This window comes from Cetorhinus maximus, chromosome 7 (assembly GCF_964194155.1).
Source record: "Cetorhinus maximus chromosome 7, sCetMax3.hap1.1, whole genome shotgun sequence".
NCBI classification, from domain to species: Eukaryota; Metazoa; Chordata; class Chondrichthyes; order Lamniformes; family Cetorhinidae; genus Cetorhinus; species Cetorhinus maximus.
Window position 1 is genome coordinate 87915516 of NC_135885.1, and position 24540 is coordinate 87940055.

At 41.6% G+C, this 24540-nt stretch overlaps 1 protein-coding gene across 3 annotated transcripts in view; it reads right to left on the reverse strand.

Moving 5' to 3' along the window:
* Positions 1–24540, reverse strand: part of LOC144682921 (phospholipid scramblase 2-like) — a 104531-nt gene that overhangs the window by 56722 nt on the left and 23269 nt on the right. The window contains exon 2 of one of the 3 annotated variants that reach the window (XM_078545818.1): positions 993–1092. The exons of the other annotated variants lie outside the window; for them this stretch is intronic. The gene's annotated coding sequence lies outside the window, so the exon portion shown is untranslated. The remainder of the gene's footprint in view (positions 1–992; positions 1093–24540) is intronic. 3 annotated transcript variants of the gene reach the window in all.

Sequence of the window (24540 nt, forward strand, 5' to 3'; positions counted from 1 at the left end):
CAATATGGGGTCTTGAATTGCAATGTTTGGTCAGTTCACTTTTAGTCCAGGAAATTTAAGTGCATGCTAGCAAAGGCTGCCGCCGGGGCCGATTAAGACACAAATGGCAAATTCAATTGGCTCCAGTGACAGCCTTCCATCTCTTAAGACAATGGCTTGCGCCATGGTGATCAATTCTAAAGCCTGTCTTCCGTATTATGTGAACGCTCTGCAGCAAAACTAGAGTGTCCTCTCCAGGGCACAAGCCTGGGCAAAGTTTATGGTGACCAGGAAATTTAAGTGCATGCTAGCAAAAGCTGCCAAAACATCAGGGACCCCTTTCAACTTCCCTGATGAGTCCAAAGGAATGCAAAGCGGTACCATATGACAGCAGCTTGGTTGCAGGAGTTGCCAGAAAGATGACACATTTAGACATCAGTCTGTCTTTGGGATCCACTCCTGATTTTTTGCCAGGGTTTACTCCTTTAGTCTTCAACTATCCAGAGGTATCCACAAGGCAGTGTAGCTATTCGCCCATAGCTGGAAGTTTGGTTCATGAGTGCCAGGATGTGTCCACATGTCGGTGGGCCTGCACATGCATGCCTGGGGGGGTTTTAGCCGTTTTCCTTGTGTCGCCACAAGGAGGTACAGCTGAGAACTTGTCAATTGAGAGACTGTGCACCAACAGGGAAAGACTTACATGTTTGGCTCTCTTTTGCATTGCTGCTAGTCAGCGGGTATGCCGAAAATGAGAAGCAAACTAGCACACAATGCAGAAAGTGTGCGAACACTCTTCATCTACACACTAGATGCATCACATTGAGCTGTTAGACACAACTGGCTCCTAACATTCATTAAAGAGGCTGCACAGCACTTTGCTGACAAGCACTGCAATGAACAACATCTTCTAACAGCCTGATACATATATATGAGAACCACCCGTTATCTAATTAGGAATGACACATGGATTGCACCAGATGATACTGTTGCACTTTGAAAGGAACCATGTGGACCTGGAGATGTAGTGTGCTAAGACGATATACTATTCCAGCTTGTAGATTTATACTGGATGGTGATTCCCCAAGTTGCAAAATAAGCTTTGGATGAACACACCTATTTGAAGGCAAAGGGGGATATTATGTTACGGCTACGGCAGTCAGCATGATGGTAGAAACAACTAACTGTCCTATCACACGAACATTGTATTTTATACACCGAGGAAAAAAATTCAGTGCCAGTAACCATCAAAATGAAACCCAAATACAATTGCCATTAGGGGATGAAGTCATGTGGGCAATACCCAAGATCAGACAATATATACCTCCTCAGGTTAGTCATTAGAAATATCCCTTATGGCTTAACTTGAAGCTAATGTTTCACCAACTGGAACCTCACAGGGGCTCCAAGGTAATAAAGGGATAGAGGAAGGCACTAAAAATTTAAACTATATATAGTAACTGCGGAGGGAGGAATTTTCTTTGAAGTGACCCGTTCACAGCAGGGCGGGTGGCAACGGGTCAGGAACCCCGAATTTTTTGTGGAACGAGCTTTGCTGCGGTGTTTAACTCAGCTACAGTATTAGCATCAATTTTTGGATTTCCCAGCCAATACAAAAAGTGTAGGCATGGTGATGATCCACTCTTGTCAACGAAAGGATTTCTACCTCATCAGTGTGTGGATATAAGTGTCAGCCTTGACAAACATGGCACTGGTCAGCTGGTAGATGCACTTGTGGGCAGCTGATTGTGAAATTCTGCAGATGTCACTATCAGATCCCTGGGAGGAGCTGAAGATGAAGGAATTCAGTGCTATTATGACCCTGACAGCTATTAGCAATGTGTGCCCACATGGTCTTCCTGGAAACGCTCTTATTCCAGGAACCTGCGGATGGCAACAACAACTTGCAATGAAAGCCTGAGCCTCCTCAAGCAATAAAAGCAAAAAACTGTGGATGCTGGAAATCCAAAACAAAAATAAAAATACCTGGAAAAACTCAGCAGGTCTGGCAGCATCTGCGGAGAGGAACACAGTTAACATTTCAAGTCCGTATGACTCTTCAACAGAACTAAGGAACAATAGAAGAGAGGTGAAATAAGCTGCACTGTTGCTTTTTCATGTTGAAGAAGCTGATCCTCTGTTTGTATACCCTTTCTAGGGGTTATCACATCCTTGAAGCTGGAGCTAGAAGTCCATCCCCTCTGTCCTATGAAGCAGCACACAGCTGCAGAGAAGGAAGCTGCTGTTAGTGTTGCTGCTCCCCTTGTTCCTCAGAGAAAAGTAGAACTGCATGTGTTGCTCACATGTTTCGGTGAATACCAACAATAGAGATTATCAGATTAAGGCGAGTAAATCCAAAGTATGTGAAATGGCTTCAAAAAAGTTGGAGATCATCCTTGAAGCAATAAAAGTCACACTCTCAGAGCATGTGCTAGAAGTACTAGCCTTCCCCTTAGGCAAGGAAGCAGCACTGCAGTTTCACACTTTCAACAATGGAACTAATAGACTGGAAAGATTCAAAAACCTTTAATGACTCCAAACTGTGTTTTCACGCGTTGTTGGCCCTGACAAGTTCCACACAGCTCAGAAAATGCATTGCTGACAGTTAAAGCCAGAATTCTAGGTTAAAGGAAATTAATTGATTATTTAATTATTTAAATCACTGACCCAACAGCTCCACAGGGGTTTCTCACACACCTCGGTACACATTCTGGTAACTCCCAGAGTGGCTGGGATCATATTGGCTTCCCTGCACACAGATTTTGCAGGGGGGTATATAAGCCCCTGCCTTGACCCAAGATTGCCACCACCCCCTCCCACACACCTAGGTTGTTAAAATTCTGCCCCAAGTGTGGATTTATAGCCATGAGTTAGATTATTTCATATGGAATTGGTGATTACACAAATGATAGAACTAGCAATTCCAATCATTATGTATATTGCGTGAGGAAATGTAAAAGACAAAAAAAATAAGGAAAGATAAGGAGAGGAAACCAGGATAGTTCATATAGAAAGGTATGAAACATTCTGTTAAAAGAAACTGGGTTTAGATCTATGTAAAAATGGTTGGCTCCTCAAAGACCTCAGTAAGAGATATCTTAAAAGTATTTTTTGTGATATTCACAAATAATTTCTATTTTGATCCAATGGATCTAGAACAGAATCATACCCTTTCAGGTTCACTATTTCTAGTGCAATTTAATTGATGGTAAGCAACATAATTTAAATTCAGAAAATGTTGGAAAAACTCAGCAGGTCCAGCAGTATCTGGGGAGAGAGAAATACAGTTAACAGAGTTCTGACCAAGGGTTACTGATCAGAAATGCTAACTTGGTCTCTCCACAGGTGCTGTTAAACCTGCTGAGTATTTTCAACATTTTATTTTTATTTCAGATTTATAGCATGCACAGTACTTTGCTCTACAGTACAGACTCTTGTTCCAATAAATTAAAACATTCCTTCATCTGGAAACAAGGGGAAAAAAAGGAAGGGCAAAACACGTACATAAAACATTTAAGACAGCAATTCCTCACTATGGACAAGACAATCAGAGAACACTGTGGCAACAGTAGGTGGACAGTCTTACATTTAAAGGAAATCTCTGAATTTACCCTTTTCCTTACCTCCAAAAATGAATACTATTCAATTTCTTAACAGAATAAAGTCATCAACAACATTGTACATGTTGTTGTGCAGCATCTATTGCTAGGGAAGGAAACACTTGTTGGGGGTTGGTGGGGGAGGGGCAGGTCTCTATGGGAAAGAAGCACAACTCAAAATAGCACTGCACCAGTCTGTTTTAGACCTTCATATTTCCCAACAGTGTTTCAAGGCTTGATATCTACTTCATGATGTTAGTTAACACCACCACCTACAGTCATGTCACAATATTCTGAAAATATCTTCTGCACATAGGCAGCTAGATATGGGACATTCCCTATTGGATTCCAGATGGAGCCCATCAGGAAAATGACATCTGGCAGCATGCAAGTCTTTCTTCTATTCTTTCCAAGATAAATAACTTTTGGTTTCCATGGGTTGATCACAGTAGGTGCCAAAATGGTGGAAAATGCAACAAAATGTCACACTTCAAAATGTCATGGTAAGCATGTTGCCAGAGTCTTCCAGGAAATAAATCTTGTAGGTTCAAGGTTTACACCTCTTCTAAACAATGAGAATTTGAAAGTTCTCTTTCTAAATAACTTTTTGTACTTAGTTTTTTTCACATATACAAATACTGAAAGTTACCCATGCAGAATGGCAAATCTTCATCTCACTGTAATCACACATCAATAACTTATTTTCTGTTTCTGTACATTTCCAAGTAAAAAAACATCACTTATACCCATATGACTGAGCCCAGAGTTTTAGGCAAGGTCTTAAAGTTTTCGTTTTTCCACAGAAAAGGAGGCTGAGTTGCAGAATTATGCATATCAGAAATCTGTGAAATAAAAGTAGTATTGAGCTTATTCAGTCTCAGCCTACGTTTAAAGCAGCATTTGTGTGGTTTTTTTTGAGTTGTAAGCTTTTTTGGGCCTGCATCCAGTTTAAAGTTCGGCTCTACATCCAAATCATCATAAATCTTTCATCCATGAACATCTACAGCAGGTTTAAGCTAGTAATTCAATCTCAGAACTCTGCTTATGTTTTAAATAAACATATAAATGTAGAAAGGATATGCAGTAAATAAGAATCACACTGAACTGCTACCCTTTAATTTTATCCATGTGTGTTGATTATTTAAGTTACTGAAACAGTACCTTTTGCACCATTTGTGATTTCATATTGATTGGTACTGTAGCTACTTAAAATGACCATCCACCTCAGTTTACAAATGTAAGGGAACAATTTGTGTGACTTTTCATTAGCATTAACTGAGAGGAATGTATTCCATGGTTACATATGGATGTTTTGGTTTCTGAACTCCTGTAAAATTTCCTTCCTGTTAAAGTTCTAATTGTGATGTACATTTGGCAAGCTACCTACTGTTTTATGAAATACATGAGCTTCGAGGAAAATGAAGAAAAAAGGGTCAAAATTCTGCAGTAACATTGTTGTTTCTGTCAGACAGCACCATGGGGCAAAACCCTCAACGGGTAAATGAAAAGGGAATGTACACAACTATACATGAAATTCCGGCAATATTTTCCTTTTTGTAAAATGTTAATTTTAGCATTACACAATCTAAAATTTGAAAATACATTGGTGTCATCCCCAAGTACAATTTGATGACTTTAATTTGCTATTACCACCCATTAGAATGTGATGAATAAATTATATAAGGTTTAGAACATTAGACTGATATCATTCAGTATGCAAGTGTAAAGCAAACAGCAGCAGTCTAAAGTGTAAAAAATATTTTCTAAAAGGTAAAACAACTTCAAAATTTAAGGTGGCAATATTGAAAACAAAATCTAATGTATCAAACACACACACCCCCAAAAACACATCACCCATTTTCAGTGTGTAGACTCAGCAGACTGCAGCTGTGTATTACCCTTCCTTCTCCAGTCTGGATTCCATTCCCCTAGCAGTACAAGAAATATCTGAAGAAAAAGCCCTGCTGATCTAAGAATCTGCCACCTTTTAAAATAGATATTTAATTTTGAAAAAATGTCCCTTAAAGGACAAGGATAACATATTTAAATGAAACATTCGGGGAAAAAGGGTATTCAAGTGTTTTTGGTTAGGCATTGCCCACGGTCAAGAGGATCGGTGAACTGCTCCCAGCCAATCAACTTAAAACCAAAATGTTAATTTGAAAGCCAATGGGTCTTCTGAAAATAGGCATGGGATCACAATGCATAATTGACTCTCATCCATTGTTTTAATGTAAGGAGGGCACCAATTTTGTGCTGCTTGCTCATCATCTTGATTTCTGCCTGTAGCCAGCACTGACTATGCTGTGCATTGGCTACATACATCTACTAGACACTCAAAATCCCAGCTTCTGAGCATCACTTAAAACTAGGCTTCATCTTAAAGGGGAGGTGCATTGTGGAGCAGAGGCAGGAAGTCATGCAGGAAAGAAGTCTGTCCTGAAAAACAGTGAGGAAGGACATGAAATGGGAGAGAATGGGTTCCAAGACTTTCAGATGCTGCAGTGGTCTTGGTGGGGAAGATGGAAAGGCAAAAGATATCCTGTATCTGTAAAAAAGCACAGAGGCACACTCAAAAGTCAGTGGGAGCAGATGTCCATGGAGGTCAATGCCAGGAGTCAAGCCCTGAGGACCTAGATGCAGTACCAAAAGAAGTTCAATGACTTCACACATGTGATCAGGGTCAGTGAATGTATCTTCAGCTGCTATATTCTACCATCTACACTAGTCTCACATGCTGCTCAATTCACCACACTGCCACCACTCATTAATAATCAGGATTCATATGCTTCACCTCAGCTCACAGCTTGACATTGGATGCAAGGCTCACACACACATTTCACAGACTTTGCACACTACCGGCTATCGAACCATGACATCCACATTACCCAAACAGATTGCACAATTCTGAATGACATTTCCCTCTCTCATGCTGGACAAGATGTACACAACCAGAGACAACAGGAGTGAACCAGAGGAGCATAAGTGCACCAGCATATCCTACCCTCCCATGAAGAAGGTGGTGCTGGCCATTACTGGAAGACCCTGCTAAGGCTGTGGCCAGTGGCAGGGCTGAAACCATCCAGATAAAAATATCCTCATACCTAATCCTCATTTTCACATTCCATTTATTCCCCCTTCTCACAATCCCTTCCAATTTACAAATGTAACACACGCAGCAGCCACCCATTGTCCAGGTGCTGCAGCAGAAACCCAGACTGCTGTCAAGAAATGTCAGACTACTACCATTATAGCTGTGGATTACACTGTTTAAAGCCTTCCAGTAATATGTCCTCAAATAGATTACTTAGGCAGCTGAGGCACTGCCTAGGAAAGCAGCAGTGGCTCCAGAGCAAGAGCCTGGTGTCCTCACTCAGGATGACAGGATTTGTCCATCTATCCCTAATACTCCACTAATGCCCTTGCACCTGACTGTCAGTTAGCCAATCCAGACTGCCAGAACTTAATTTTGGTGTAGGCAGGAAGGCGGTGGGTGTTCCAGTATGCCACCATCCCATTTAATTATATGCCCTTCCCAGCTCCAAGCTTACTATCAGCGAGAGCAGAAAATCCCACCCACTGTTCCTCAACAATATTCAGGTAGGAGAATTGCTCTCTGAACACCCTGGGCTACCATGGCCTCTTTGAGAGCCCTTCTTCCCCTCCTCTCCCAGTTGCCTGTCCTGCTCTCCTGACCTCTGCTCATTCTCTCAGTCATGTTGTATTCCAAGGAGAATACCTTCTGTTGCACCCATGTATGGGAATATCTGCTTAAAATCAGCAAAAGGTCCTTCAGTACTTGCCACACCACTCGAGTTGCAAAAGTCTACAGGGAAAGAACTATGAAAAACACCAAACACTTGAGGAATTCCAGCAAAGCCAGAAGAAATCAACTAGCAACTTAGCTGCAAGCAGCTCATGATCCCTTTAAATAGCGCTGGATTTTCATTTCTACTGCTGAATGTGTGCTCAGCTGTGCAAGCTTAAGAGAGGGAGTCAGCTGGACTGTGGAGCTCCAAATTGGCACTGCTGGTGTCAAATCAACATTGCACGCTAATTAACATCATGATCTGCATACTTCGGGTGAACATTAGCTGTATGCCTGCTAATACCCTCAGCAAAAGTGTCAGGCATGATTCACAGCAGAAGTGTGCAGATAGGATGCCATTCTGGTCCATGAATGCCAACCATAGGGCTGAATTTTCGCTCCCAAGTCAGATGCAGAGAGTTGGGAAATTTCCTGACTCTGCAAACCCGACTTGGGAGAAAGTGCCCCAAATGGTTCGATTTTTGTTCCGGGGAGTGGGTGCTAACTGGAGTTGGGTCCACAGCCCCCGGAAAAAGTGCGAAGGCAGCCACAGAGGCTGCCGGGTACCAAGGCTCTTTAAAAGCCCACCTCGGTGCTCTGGCACTTCATCTCAGTTGTACTAAAAAACACTAAAACAAAAAACAGCCTTCTAGCCCTCACCCATCCCCCCACAAACACCCCATGGCCCCTCATACCCTCCATGCTAACATATGCTGCTCTACCCACCCCCATTACCCCCATACCTGCCATAGCAACTCGGTGCCAATACATAACAACCCATGACACCCCACTCATCCCCATAGCCCTTTATAGTGCCTATGCCAAATCAGCGTTAACCACACCTACTGCCCTTTGCCCTAATATCCTTCATGCCAACTCACCTAGTACCCATAATGGGCCTCAGGAGCCATGCTGACATGAAATAAAAATAAAGTTGTAAAGTATTTATTATAGACTTCACTATATTAGAAGAAACATTAATTGATAAAAGCCCATGCAGTACATTTAAATCCCTTCAAATACTTAATCCTCTAAAAAAACAAACACTTCCTTTTAGTACTTAATCCCTTATACAAAGCAAACATTTGTATTCATGGACCCACATCGAACACAGGTAATCTCTTTATAACCAATTGGAGCTATCAAACTGTGAATTTAAAGCCCCTCCCCACTTTACTGTGATAACAATAGGTTGTTGAAGCAGGCAAGCAGTACTAATCATATAATGATAGCTCTCAGGTTTATGTCAACCAACACCTATTGAAATTGCATGCACCATTTTTTTCCACCAACAAGGTCACAGCAGGCTGTTCTTTTTTCCCAAAATTTAAAGGGCAAGGGATTTAAATTACTTGATAGCTCCACAGGGCTTATCCACCTTTTATGCACATTAATGTCTAATGTTAACACTCCCAAAAGGATACCTCATCGCTCCAAAGAACTCCAGTAGGTTGAGACCTTTTCCTCCAATGTCTAAAGCCCACAAGTAGTGTTTCAGAAACCTGGGTGACAAAAACTGCTTCAAAGTCAAGGCAGCTGCACTTTTAAATGTGTTGCCGCTTCCGGGAACTGCAGATGTGTGAAATACCTCTTGCCCCCATTCCCACCTCCCCACCCCACCCCCCCTGCAAAAATGGTGGATGCTGGATTGGGGGGTGGGACTTCAGGGAATCAGGGATCCGGTACCATTTTGACTAAGGCACAGAGCCCTGTCGTCTCCAGAAAAATTTGGACCATAGTGTCCAAACAATGGCCTCTACCAAGCCCATTTTGATGCCCATTAAGTTGTGACATTGCAACTGAAGTAAATAGCCTAAACGAAAGCCAAATACCATGCACTGTCAGATTTTTCTATTGACTGCAGTGGTGGTAAAAAGGACAGGGTGGAATTTCAGACTGCCCCTTGAGCATTGCTGATTTTCCAAGGATAAGTATTTTGAAGAATTCTGGTAGGCACTGCCAGCAGATCAGCTACCTCAAAAGGGAAGGTTTGGAGGGAGGGGGGTAGGTGTGGATGAGAAAAAGAAATTCAATTGTTTTCCCTCCACCCTTAATCAATGCATTGCAACAGGCTAGGTAGCCCTTTCAAATTAAAATCCACACCTCACCATGACCTCACAGCAACTCCGGACACTTGGTATTCCTGATGTCCAGTAGTTGTATTCCAGTCATTTGCACATTATATTTTGTCCATTCGTATTCAGCATATGCAATGTAAGGAATAAAGTGATTGACCTTATTTGATATGGTGATATTAGAGATGTTGAAATGACAAATAAAAGGGGAAATTGTTCATCTGAATGGAGCCTAAATAACAGCAAAATATTTAACTAATTTGATAAAATGGTACAAGATATAAAGGTACATATAGGAAGCATCCATGTCAGAATTAGATTGGAGTCTGGTCTCCATTTTAAAAATAGTAACATGCCAAACATGTGATTGCTGACATTAACTATTTGACTGTACAAGCATTATTAATAGAACTTAGATGAACATGAAATCCTTCTATCCCATTAAAAAAATGAAAACAAAAATCTAGAAAATTCCATTGCTTCCAATTCCCAAAGAAGGAAATTCTGAACATAAAAGCAATATGCTATTTTTCTGCTCATTGATTATCTACAGTTTCAGATATCTTTATTATCTAGAGCAAAATTTTACTTTTACAAAAAAATTTATCCAGGATACAGTTTTCATTAGGCACCTCATCTAGCTGCAAGTAAGCCTGTGGGTTAAATGGTATTATTCCTGCCTCTGAAGTAAAAAAATGCAGCTTGCATACCTGCTCCAAGCAATCCTGAACAGTAGAGACCAGAGCTTTGTCCTCAAATTCTGGGTTGTCATAAAGGGGGTTATTGACATACAAGGTTATGCACTTTGGCAGGAAGAACAGGGGAGCTAAATGTTATTTATGTGGCGAAAGACTGCAGAAAGCTGCAGCACAGAGGGATTTGGGGGTCTTCGTGCATGAATCACAAAAAGCCAGCACAGAAGATCAGCAGGAAAGGCAAATGTAACATTGGCCTTTATTTCAAAGGGAATGGAGTATAAAAATAGGGAAGTCTTGCTAAAACTATACAAGGCACTAGTTAGACCACACCTAGAATACTGTGAACAGTTTTGGTCCCCTTATCTAAGGAAAGATATACTGGCATTGGAGGCAGTCCAGGGAGGTTCACTAAGTTGATCCTGGGGATGGAGGGATTTTCTTATGAGGAGAGTTTGAGTAGGTTGGGCCTGTACTCACTGGAGTTTAGATGAGAGGCGACCTTATTGAAACATTTAAGATTCTTAGGGGGCTTGACAGGGTAGATGTTGAGAGGTCGTTTCCCCTTGTGGGAGAGTCTAGGACCAGAGGGCATAATCTCAGAGTAAGGAGGCGCCCATTTAAACAGATGGAGGAATTTCTTCTCAGAGGGTGTTGACTCTGTGGAATTCTTTACCGTAGAGGGCTGTAGAGGCTAAGTCGTTATGTATATTCAAGGCTGAGATAGACAGATTTTTAATCAGTAAGGGAATCAAGGGTTATGGGGAAAAGGCAGGAAAGTGGAGTTGAAGATCATCAGATCAGCCATGACCTTACTGAGTGGCAGAGCGGACTCGATGGGTTTAATGGCCGACTTCTGCTCCTACGTCTTATGGACATCCACTGAGCACGGGTAACCCACTCTCATTATTGCAGATTGTGGACGTCCATAAATTGCTCCGCTATATAGGGCTAACCATCCCATCATCTAGCAAAAAGATGGTCATGAACATGAAAGGAGCATTGACATCATGGACTATTAGAATGCTGAGGGAAAAGTAGGAATATATGAAAACCACCACATCATACTAAGATTATGGGGTGATTTTCCCAAGTGGCCTTAAGCACCCAGCTAATAGCTTGCATCTGAAGTGCCCTTTGATGGCAGAAGGCTGGGTGGGATGGTGGAGCTTCATTGCGCTTGCATTTCCACGGTAACTATTTACAAAAGTTGTTTATGCGCGGAGTATACTTTATGTGCACCCAGGAGGTGCATGCCCACAGGATACAGGAAGTAGCAGTGCAGCAACAGGCATTAAAGACACAAAAATGTCTAAAAGGACAACAAATTTACTCAATCTTGTGCCCCTTTTTATGACCACAAACTGTTTCCTGATCAATTCCAGTATTTCTCGAACAACAAAATTCTTAGTGAAGAGCACTAGGGCAGAAAGTTTCCAAACTTCCCAGTAATGTCAGGCTGAAGCAGCAAAACACAGCATTACTCTGGTGACTCCAATGTACATTCATACAGGGAGACCCTACTCCTGGCCTGCAACCTGTGGAAATGCAGGAAAGCTGACATGAATGACATTTGATCACAGTATAAATGTGACTTGCATAGAGACACCAATTTCAGGTGTGAGCATGAATGAAGATAAAAGAAAAATCATTGGCGTACAGGAAGTTACCCTGCCACTCGAGTGATATAGAACCAACATTCAAGTTAGGAAAACATGCTATTATTTGCACGTCAAAAAAAATGCAGACTTTCAGCACACAACCCAGGAAAACTGCATCTTACAACTCTGATTATACTGTGTATTAGAATGCAATTTAATAAGAACTAAAGTTCAGTGCCCTCCTCCCCCTCCCACACAAAATATTCTATAAATAGTGGTTATTTTTAATTGAGTTATTTTCAAGAAAGGGAGCACGATGCAAGTCATTAAAATGTTGTGGGGAATTGGCAATATGACTGGAAACAGGGTACTTAATTTGAACTTCAAGTGCAAGAATGTTTGTAAAATTAATGAGCTTCATGCAGGACAAAACTAAAAGTAATTTTATTCCCCACACAATAATGGAAATGGGAAATGCATTTCCAAATAAAAGTTACTTCTGTGTTTCAACTCCTTATAGCTGGGCACTTAGAAGAGCTCAAGGCAATAGGGAAGAGTGAGCATGGTTTTGTGAAATGAAAATCGTGTTTAAGCAATTTATTGGAGTTTTTTGAAGGAGTAACATGCACAGTGGATAAAGGGGAGCCTGTAGATATACTGTACTTGAATTTCCAGAAGGCATTTGATAGGGTGCCGCATCAAAGATTATTACGGAAAATAAAAGCACATGGTGTAGGGGGTAACATATTAGCATGGATAGATGATTGGCTGGCTGTCAGAAAGTAGAGAGCATGCATGAATGGGTCTTTTCTGATTGGCAGGATGTGACATGTGGAGTCCTACAGGGGTCTGTACTGGGGCCTCAACTTTTTACGATTTCCATCAATTACTTAGATGAGGGGAGTGAAGACATGGTAGCTAAATTTGCAGATGACACAAAGATAGGTAGAAAAGTATGATGCGAAGAGGACATGAGGAGGTTGCAGATGGATATAGATAGCTTCAACGAGTGGGCAACGATCTAGCAAATGGGGTTTAATGTGGGAAAATGTGAAGTTGTTCACTTTGGCAGGAACAACAAAAAAAAGCAGTATTACTTAAATGGAGAACGGCTGCATAATTCTGAGGTGCAGAGGGATCTAGGTGTTCTAGTACATGAGTCACAAAAAGTTAGTATGCAGGTACAGCAAGTAATTAAGAAGCCTAATGGAATTACGAGAGGGGTTGAATATAAAAGTAAGGATGTTATGCTTCAGTTATACAGGGCATTGGTGAGACTGCACCCTGAATACTGTGTGTAGTTTTGGTCTCCTTATTTAAGGAAGGATGTAAATGCATTGATGGCGGTTCAAAGGAGGTTTATTAGATTGACACCTGGAATGAGTGGGCTGTATTATGAGGAAAGGTTGGACAGACTGGGCTTGTTTTCACTGGAGTTTAGAAAAGTGAGGGGTGATTTGATTGAAGTATACAAGATCCTGAATAGCCTTGACAAGGTGGACGTTGAAAGGATGTTTCCTCTTGTGGGAGAGTCCAGAACTAGGGGTCACCGTTTTAAAATTAGGGGTCACCCTTTTAGGACAGAGATGAGGAATTTTTTTTTCTCTCTCAAAGGGTTGTGCGACTTTGGAATTCTCTGCCTCTGAAGGCAGTGGAGGCAAGGTCATTGAATATTTTTAAGGCTGAGGTAGATAGATTCTTGTTAGGCAAAGGAATCAAAGGTTATCAGGGTTAGATGGGAGCATGGAAATCAAAACAGAAGCCATGATCTTATTGAATGGCAGAGCAGGCTCGAGGGGCTGAACGGTCTACTCCTGTTCCTTTTTCTTATGTTCTTAAATGTGTCATTCTTCAAAGCGCCGAAAACACCTTTTATAAGCATTGAATCAGATTTCAAAATCGACACCTCAGATGAAGAACATGAGTTAAACGAGACCACACCCATTGTCAGGCAATATCCTACTCATGAGAGAAAACCTTCACTATTCTTAAGTGATTATGTTACAAAGTGAACTATTTTCAGTTGGCGAACAAATCTTTCATCTCATTGTATATGACTGGGTGCATTCTTAAATTAAAACAAAAGTTAGAATATATAATGTTACTGGTGGAGTTGAATGTTCAAGTTATGCTTAAGTTTATTGTTTACACTTTTGGAAACAAACCATTTAAAGGCCTTGATTAGAATCCCCTCAACCTTCTAAACTCAAAAGGAATGCAAACAATCCCCAATTAACCCAGTATCATTCTAGAGGAATCTGCTGTGCCACACCCCCTCCAACACCAATATATCCTTTCTGAGATGCGGTGCCCAAAATTGAACATGATGGAGTCTGGCCAAAGCTCTGTACAACTGAAACATCACTTCAACTTTGTATTCCAAACCTATCGCACTCTATTAGCCTTTTTGATTATATTTATACCTGTGCGCTAGCATTTAGTGACTTGTGTACATGGGTGTGTAAACTCTTCAGGTTGCAGAAGTTAACAGTGATGATACTTTTCATGAAGATAATTCATTCTTGCTTCATTTAAAAAGTTATTAAAATGGGCAACAGAGAAGTTGATTTTATAAATAGTATTTCAATGAGTATTAATTAATAAGTATCAACACAATACTAATTAGGCCCTATTTTATACAAATAACTTTAAGATCATGGCAACATACAGTTGAGGCAAGTGCTGAAAATTTAACTCAAAGACTGATATTCTACCTGCCCTGAAAGTACATGAATACACTGAAGAATGCTGCAGCATAGTGGTTATATTACTGGGCTAGAATAACCCAGGGGCACCAGTTCAAATCCACTTTAATTTTAACTAATTAAATAAAATGTGAGTACCAGTAATGGTGGCCATGAAACCAGTGGGTTACCAGAAAAACCCTCTGGTTGACTCACTTCCTTTAGAGAAAGAAATCTGCTACCCTTACACGAGCTGGTCTATTTATGACTCCAGATCTCTAGTAATGTGGTTGACCCCAACTGCCCTCTGAAATGGTCTAGAAAGCCACCAAGTTGTAATGGAGAAAGTGCCTCACTGCCACATTCTCAAGGGAAATCAATGCTAAGTCAAGGAACTATCATATTTTCCTAATATTATTGTGGGATGCTTTAAGTGGACTTATGTTTGTGTGCATGTATGGTTGTGTGTGTGTGTGTGTGTGAGGGGCTAACTTAATTAAATTAGAGATGATAATTTATACCTTTCAGTCTAATCAAAGTAGTGAGGTGTAAAACAGGCATTTGAGATGGAGATGTGTAAGCTAGGCTGAGGTCTCAGAGAGACCATGTGAATGGAATTTGCATTTTTAGATAGGTGGAGAAGTGTTTGATTTTCAAAAAGGACATGGAAAATGTTTACAACTGGCAAGGTAAATATAGCAAGGTCATTACATTGATTTTTCCCAAAAGTGCTGGCCATAACGATAACATAAAAGATCTTTATATTCTGGGAAAAGTAACTTCTAAAGACAAGCTGAAACAATGGGATTTACAGATCAAAAAGGGAGAAATGTATTTAAAGAAAGATGGAAGGCAGTGTGAGGTGTGGCCATGTGAGATCTTGAAAGGTGCACCATGTGAAACAAGACTTGGGGCGGGGGAGAAGCCTCTAGCCACCCTGCAGAAGTTTGTTGTTCCAGTAACCAAAATTGTGTTAAAAGCACTTTGAAGTCCATTGTCCAATAGGTGCTTGTGGTAATATTGCTGGATAGCTTTATCAATTCAAAATCTATTTGGACTGTTGCCTTAAAGGGGGTGTGTAGTTGGAAGTCTGGTTAAGTAGAAATTTTGGGAACTGTTATAACTGTGCAACTGTAACCTTGTGTGTGTTAAGTTTTTTTCTTCTTTTGTTAACAAATGTTTTAATTTAAGCTTTAAAATCTCTAAAGGTGCTAGTGGACTCATCACTTCTGACTTCAGTGCTCAAGCCTTCTCATAATAAATACAAATTGCAAAATCGTTGTGATAGTGAGGAGGCCAAGTTTCCCTTGTGGATTTGGTCAGCCTGGCAAATAACACCTGCCATATCATAACAGCTGGCCTTCCCAGCAATGCCCACAACCTGTGAATATTTTTTTTTAAATTCTCTATTGCAATAAAGTAGTGAAGTACCCAAATCAAAACTGATATCCCTGAAAAACTGGATCCATATTTTCTAATAGAATCCTATCTACCATATGGTCCAGCAAACACGGTGATCATTTGTACTGTGTTGCAGATAGCAAGAAGAAACACAAGCAAAAAAAAAAATTAAGATTGCTTTCCACCCTAAAGCCCACACCTGCCCTCCAACTAAATTAGCGACTTGCAATCATAGTCTATTTGAGAGAACTACTGCTGCGATGGTAATGAAACTTGCTAAGGCTGGAGACATATTCGCTTGGTTATCACATCCTTCCACTGCACAGGGAAAGAAAGGAAACCTCACACCAAATCAACTCTACAGTTTTAGTTGGATGGATATATCTAATCTGAAAGGCAATGTGACCATATGTTTTTTAAATATAGATCTTCACTACTTACATTTGGGATTTTTTTTTTAAACCCGTCACACGGTCTGTGTGTTAGTTCTGTGTAACATTTCAATGGCACATTTATATACAAGGCAAGTATTCAAACCAGAGGTCACACTGTAGTTGTCTCCTACTCTGTCTACAGACTTTTCATCAAGATGTATAATATGCCCTTTATTATGCCAGCTCAAACTGTCGTCAACAAAAGCCCACCTCACAGGGTTTCAATCTCGTTTCGAGATTCTGTTCCCCTGGATTCCCGAGTCTGCACTCGGGCACCAATCAAGCATAACTTCAGCTCTTTGGCCGCTCTGAGCAGAATAGTGCTGCTCCAGAGGGGTACCTTTGTCCCAATGGCCTGCAGCTTGGAGTCGCCAACCTTCCACTGCGTTCTTTGATCACTAGGACTTCTCCCGAGCCCTCTCTGATTACCAGAGCTTCTCCTGAGCCCTCAACACTTCCAGTCTGCTACCTGCAGCCCTTTTCTGCTTGGAGACTCTTTCTCTGCTCCACTTTCTTTTTACTTAACTGGGATCCCTTCCTGTCCCTGTCCCCTCTCTTGCACTCTTCTTTTGGGACCTCTCCCTATCCCGTGCCTGGGACACATGTTTGCAATGATGCTCTGCTTCCAGTCACATGACCCAGGCTTTCCACAATATTTTCCCTTTTATGCAGATGCACTGGTGTCATGATGACAAAGCCCTTTAACTGCCGAGAAAACCCAGAACAGAGCACGCAAGGCCAGAAACGCTGCTGCACATTACAGATGCGCCAAAACTCATGGCCTGCCAGGGATCTTAGTCCTCAGCCCAAAGAACTTAAAAATGCTGAATTGCTCATGCGCAGCCCACTCCAGAGATCTGCAGGAAGAGTTCCAGACCTCTACTCTTAATGAGAAGTTAAGTTGGCTTTCATAACAAAAGTAAAATTAAAAAGAGTTTGGCATCTACTGGAATACGACTGTTTGGCATACTGCATTCAGGCATTTATCTTCCTTCTTACTTTACTAAAATAGCTTAGTAACAAACACGAAGTAATTACATTTCTCCAATTTACAATCTAGCTGGGCAGGGGAGGTGGTGGAGAAATGGTGAAGACTAATATAATGGAGATTTATACTCACCTCAGTCTGTACTTTAGTTAAAAGTCGTTTTTGCTGCTGTCCTTCTCATCTACTTTTTTGTCGATTTTATACTGTGGCCAGAAATGAGTCAGGCTAAATGACATTCACATATCTTTTATTTTCTTACATCTGTTTAGGATGGCCCAGGCTATTCAAAATAGAGAGGCGCAATACACTCTTCCCCAGTCCGTAGGAATGCAATTGCTTGGGCGAGGCAAGGAAGAAAATAAACTGCAGCCAATTCAAGAAAACTCTAGGAAATTTCTCTCTGGTTGTCTAAGACAATCAGCTAACCTTCGATAATAAGAACAAAAACAAATAGTGGAAATACTCAGCAAGTCATGAAGCATCTGTGGAGAGAGGGACAGAGTTAACATTTCAGGTCAATGACGGTTCATCAGAATTCGAAAATGTTAGAAATGCAACAGGTCCCAAGCAAGTGAAAGGGGGCTGGATGAGGGGTAAACAAAAAAATGGAAACTCTAGGAATGGATGGAAGAGAAGAGAGATGAAATGACAAAAGGTTTTGTGCTACAAGGCCAAAGGGAGTGGTAATGGGACACATAAGGAACAAAAGACATGTCTAAGGAGGTATGAATGGCAGAATGAAGAACAGCTGTCATCAGAATGCAGAAAGAGAAAAGAGAAACCAAAACCAACAAAAGGAGGAAACAAGATGGAGGCAGAGGTTATGGTCTGAAATTATTGAACTCAATATTGAGTCTGGGCAGTTATAAAGGTGCCTAATCGAAAGATGAGGTGCTATCCCTCGAGCTTGCATTGGAACACTGCAGGAGGCTAAGGGCAGAGAGGTCAGAGCAGGAGCAAGGTGGAAAATTAAAATGACAGGCAACCAGAAGCTCTGGATCGTGCATGTGGACTGAACAGAGGTGTCCCACAAAGAAGTCATCCAGTCAGCATTTGGTCTTCCCAATGTACAGCAGGCTACATTGTGATTAATGAATACAGCATACTAATTTGATAGAAGCAGAATGTTTAGGGCTTTGTATGGTGAGGAGAGAGGAAGTAAAATGGCAGGTGTTGCATCTCTTGCATTTACTAGGAATGGTGCTGTGGAAGAGTGACATGGCGCTGAGGGTAATTGAGGAGTGAACCAGAGTATTATGGAGGGAACAATCCCTTCAAAATACTAAAAGAGGAGGAGAGGGGAGATGTATTTGATGGTGATGTCATGCTGGAGGTGACAGTAATGGCTGACAATGATTATGGAGGCTGGTGGGCTGAAAGGTGAGAAGGGGAACCCCATCTTGATTCCAGGAGAGAAGAGAAGGGGTGGGAGCAAAAGTACAGGAAGTGGGAAGAAGATGATTAAGGGCCCTGTCAGCCACAGTAGAGAATCATCTTCGGATGGCAAGAGAAAAAGACATATCAGAAGAACTGGTAAATAGCTTCTGCAAACTTCTGTGGATGTTTATGTAGTCATAACCAACAAACATCTACTCGAACCGTCCTCTCATTTCAGGAACTTTGTTAAGCTCATTATTTAAAGATGAGAAGGGTTTTGCACACTCTACGTGGATCTCAGGCAGTTTCATCCAAAGGGCAATGACTCTTTGACATTCCCCCGACATCGGAATCATCTCAGATTTTACACCTTAAGATCTTCTACACAAGTTTTTGTCCCATTATCCCCATTGACTTAATACTCACAATCCATTTAGGGCTAAATCTTTGGCTTAATGGTAGCATTCCCACCTATTGTGTCAGAAGGTGAAGGGTTCAAGCTACACTCCAGACAGTCCACTGTGTGGAGACTAGAATTTGGTTTCCAACTACTGTGATCATCTCCAGCTGAGAATTGGTAGTTGGCAGATAAATTAATTTTAAAGCATGTGTTTCATGGGAGAAATATTCATATGAGATCTGTGGAAAGAAGTTATATCATACAGGTTCCCAAACTGTGGGTCACGACCTCCAATGGAATCGCAGAGGTCACATTTGAGGCCACAAGCTGCCACTCCTCTAAGCAACGATGGTGACTGTGGAGAGGAGACAACCCAGACCAGAGGCATTGACAGGACAGCCGTTGGCCCACTGGGTCCATTCCGACATACAGCGGACAGGCAGTGAGCTCCAAGCCCTCTAACTTCAGAAAACGCTTCTAGCAGCAAGTTCAAGTGGGCCCGGAATGTTTGCATGCCAATTTGATGCAGCTGGAAGCCCGCAAGTGTAATTCAGTCACTGCCCGAGTTGGGAAAAACCAGCAGGTCATGTGGCTGAGCCAGGAAGGTGAATGGTGGCTTCAAACTTTACTGTGTTTCTGCTCCTGTATGCCTGTTATACCAGTTTCCTTACCCCAAGATCGTGGCTCTGCTTCACAGGTACCAGCAGCTGGGTCAAAAAGGGGAAAAGGCAAGAGAGGCTGGTGAATAAGGGCAGAAGTGGGGGTTGGCAATATAGAGGACTGAGTGAGTGGGATGGATGTTGGGAAAAGGGGCAAGTGTGTGTTCAGGGGGAGGAGTGGTGTTTGGAAAGATGTGCGCATGTGGGTGTGGTGGGGTGGAGGGGCTGATTATATTGGCAAGGGCGGAGGGAAGAGGGGCTTCACGGAGTCTTCTTTCACCAAGGAATATGGAGAGCTTGGCTGAAACCCACGAATTCATAATAAAATTTTTACAAAGTGCTTCAAAAAACAGATTTTCATATTTATAGGATGCACCATTAATGTGCAAACAATTGTCTTATGAGACAGAAGGCTGACACCTCTTGTTGATCAATAATATGCAAACTTGAATAATTATACACTGCATGTTACTATGCTGCTTTATTGCTGTTTTGTTTTTTGCTGGCATCTTGGGCCACATTCACTTTCAAGTGTTAAAATGAAATCTCATTGGAAAATAGCTTGGGTAGCACTGACTTAATAATTCATTTCTTAGGTATTCCTGCCAATAAGTTAGGGACCATGCAGCTGCTCTGAATAGTAATGTTAACTCATAATACCATTTATTCCCTCAGCAAAATACTTATTGATGACATATCCCATTGATGTGGAATTAAATATATTTATGACAAGTGTTTTAAACAAAACATGTCTGGATCGATGCAACATTCTAAAATTATATGGTCCTAGCATCTAAGGAACTAAAAATAAAATCAGTGAATCGATAAAAGTATTAAATGGCTTTCAAAAATATTTTATTCCACAGGAAACTTTACAATTATTTAGTATGTCAGAAGTGGGGATGCGGTTAACTCAGTTGGCTAGACAGGTGGTTCACAATCACGCTAACACACAGGATTCAATCCCCGTTCTAGCTCAGGTAAACTTGGGACCTGCCTCTTCGCCCTGCCCCATAGCAAAATCATGAAAATCGTGGTTCAGCTGTGGTCTATAATATGCAGACTTTAATAATTATACATTCAATGTATAATTGCTGCTTTATTGCTGTTTTGTTTTTGCTGACGTCTTGGGTCACATTAACTTTCAAGTGTTGAAATGGGGTCTCATTGGAAAATAATTTGGGAAACACTGACTTAAGAGCTCTAAAATTTGCCGTCATCCGTCCCTGCATAGATTGATATTCTCCATCTTGTGCAGAGGTCAAAAGTGGACAATCATCCAACAGCAGACATATCAAACATGTGTATATAATTTGAGTATAGTATTCTTTATTATGTACTTAATAATCCTCGCAATATAATCCAAAAACCTATCAGTACCTTCTTTCCAAATAGTCACCTTGTATTGCTTTTAACAAGTGATGAATTATTAACGCCAGGTACATTTTCTTAATCTCTTATCTTTAACAAATACCTCGATAGTATAACACACAGTTAGGAAACGCCAGACATACTTGTCTACATTAAATAACATCCTTCACACACCAGCCAATTCATTTAAATGTTCAAAATCAGCCTGCAATATAGTGGTTTGATCTCAATTACAAACCTCCATGTTTTTGTATTAACCACAAATTTAAGGCTGGTTACATTGAAGCTCTTCGCTAGATTAATAAAAACTAAAACATAGTGGTCCCAGCACAAGTGTGTTATGGAATAGATTGTGATAAGTCCTCTGTACAGTGCACTCCCATTAATAACAGTATTTACATGATTACAAGCAGCAATTTAATACAATTTAAAAATCCTATAATCCCATGAGTACCAATGCTTTCCAGTTGTCATCTCTACAATTTCTTATCAAGTACCTTCAGAAGCAACCAAAAACATTTGATCAGTTAGTTCAGTTGGCTGGACAGCTGGTTTGTGATGCACAGTGATGCCAATAGCGTGGGTCAATTCCCATACCAGCTGAGGTCATCCATGAAGGCCCCACCTTCTCAACCTTGCCTTTACCCGAGGTGTGGTGACCCTCAGGTTAAACTCACCACCAGTTATCTCTCTCTAATGAGAGAACAGCCTCTGGGACTACGGTGACTTTCACTTTCATGCAGGTTCAACAAGGTAGTATGGAGATGGTTCAATCTCTCCCTTTTCAACAGTACCGACTCTCAATATTTCAGGGCTATCTGGTCACTTGCCTTATGCGACACTGACATAATTTTTCTCTTCCTTTCAGGTGTTTTGGACCACAAGCATAAACTCCTCTTTGCTACCAGTATCCCTTCCAATCCTTCTTCCCCTTCGATTTCCTCTAACCCCATCTCTCCTAATCTCACTCTTTGATGTGTTTTTACTATCCTACAAATTTCCTTCTCTGACCCCTAACCATCAGTCCTCAGTAAAGGCCTCAGCTTCATCCCCTCACACAACTATCCCAATGAATTTCAAGTACAATACGATGCTCAACTCTTGCCCACTATACACAACAGACCATTTCTCCCATCTCCAGAATTCTTGTCAGATCTGAACCCTTCCATCTTAGTCTCTCTTGCCTCTCCATTAGGAACTGCTAGCATGACATCAGCCACATTAATTTCTCTACTCCATACTCACTCTAATCTACCTTCCTCTGAACTTGTAGCATTATGTTCTCTCAGGTTCAACCTTAATTTTATTGTTAAAGCTGCTGGAAAGGACAGCACTGTCATTGTTTGATGACCAGACTTCCACAAATAGGAGGCTGATCCCCAATTTTACTCCTACGTCCCATGGACCTGGACATCCCCACCAATTATCAAGCCATTGTTTCCCAGACTGTAACTGACCTCATCTCCTCTGGAGATTTTCCCTACAAGGCCTCTAACCTATTTATAATTCCTTCCAAAAGATCCATAACAAGATTGCCCTGGTAGATATATAAAAACATAAGAGCATAAGAAATAGGAACAGGAGTAGACCATTCGGCCCCTAAAGCCTGCTCCGCCATTCAATAAGATCATGGCTGATATTCTTGTGTTTCAATTTCCACGTTCCCATTTAACCCCGATAACCTTTGATTCCCTTGCCTAACAAGAATCTATCGACCTCAGCCTTAAAAATATTCAATGACCGTGCCTCCACCGCCTGAGGCAGAGAATTCCAAAGTCGTACAACCCTCAGAGAAAAAAAATTCCTCATCTCTGTCATAAAAGGGGGACCCCTAATTTTAAAACAGGGCCCCCTAGTTCTGGAATCACCCACAAGAGGAAACATCCTTTCGACATCCATCTTGTCAAGGCTATTCAGGATCTTGTATACTTCAATCAAATTACCCCTCACTCTTCTAAACTCCAGTGAAAACAAGCCCAGTCTGTCCAACCTTTCTCCATCAGACAACCCACTCATTCTAGGTATCAATCTAGTAAACCTCCTTTGAACTGCCTCCAATGCATTTACATCCTTCCTTAAATAAGGATACCAAAACTGCACACAGTATTCAAGGTACAGTCTCACCAATGCCCTGTATAACTGAAGGATAATATCTTTACTTTTATAAAAGCAAAAAACTGCGGATGCTGGAAATCCAAAACAAAAATACCTGGAAAAACTCAGCAGGTCTGGCAGCATCTGCGGAGAGGAACACAGTTAACATTTTGAGTCCGTATGACTCTTCAACAGAACTAAGTAAAAATAGAAAAGAGGTGAAATATAAGAAATATAAGCTGGTTTAAGGGGGGGTGGGGGCGGTGGACAGGTAGAGTTGGATAGAGGGCCAGTGATAGGTGGAGATAGCCAAAAGATGTCATAGACAAAAGGACAAAGAGGTGTTGAAGGTGGTGATATTATCTAAGGAATGTGCTAATTAAGGGTAGAAGGCAGGACAAGCAAGGTACAGATAGCCCTAGTGGGGGGTGGGGTGGGTTGAAGGGAAGGGATTGAAATAGGTTAAAAGGTAAAGATAAAACAATGGATGGAAATACATTTAAAAATAACGGAAATAGGTGGGAAAAATCTATATAAATTATTGGGGGAAAAAAAGGGGGATCGGAAATGGGGTAGGGATGGAGGACAGAGTTCATGATCTAAAATTGTTGAACTCAATATTCAGTCTGGAAGGCTGTAAAGTGCCTAGTCGGAAGATGAGGTGCTGTTCCTCCAGTTTGCGTTGAGCTTCACTGGAACAATGCAGCAGGCCAAGGACAGACATGTGGGCATGAGAGCAGGGTGGAGTGTTGAAATCGCAAGCGACAGGGAGGTCTGGGTCATGCTTGCGGACAAACCGAAGATGTTCTGCAAAGCGGTCACCTAGTCTGCATTTGGTCTCTCCAATGTAGAGGAAACCGTATTGGGAGCAACGAATGCAGTAGACTAAATTGAGGAAAGTGCAAGTGAAATGCTGCTTTACTTGAAAGGAGTGTTTGGGCCCTTGGACGGTGAGGAGAGGGGAAGTAAAGGCGCAGGTGTTGCACCTTCTGCGGTTGCATGGGAAGGTGCTGTGGGAGGGGGTTGAGGTGCAGTGGGTGATGGAGGAGTGGACCAAACACATCTTCCCTTCACCCCCCCGGCGGCATTCCGTAGGGATGGTTCCCTCCGGGACACCCTGGTCCACTCCTGGTCCACTCCTCCATCACCCACTACACCTCAACCCCCCCCCCCCCACGGCACCTTCCCACGCAACTGCAGGAGGTGCAACACCTGCCCCTTTACTTCCCCTCTCCTCACCATCCAAGGGCCCAAACACTCCTTTCAAGTGAAGCAGCATTTCACTTGCACTATTGAGTTCAACAATTTTAGATCATTTACTCTGTCCTCCATCCCCACCCCCTTTCCGACCCCCCCCTTTTTTTTCCAATAATTTATA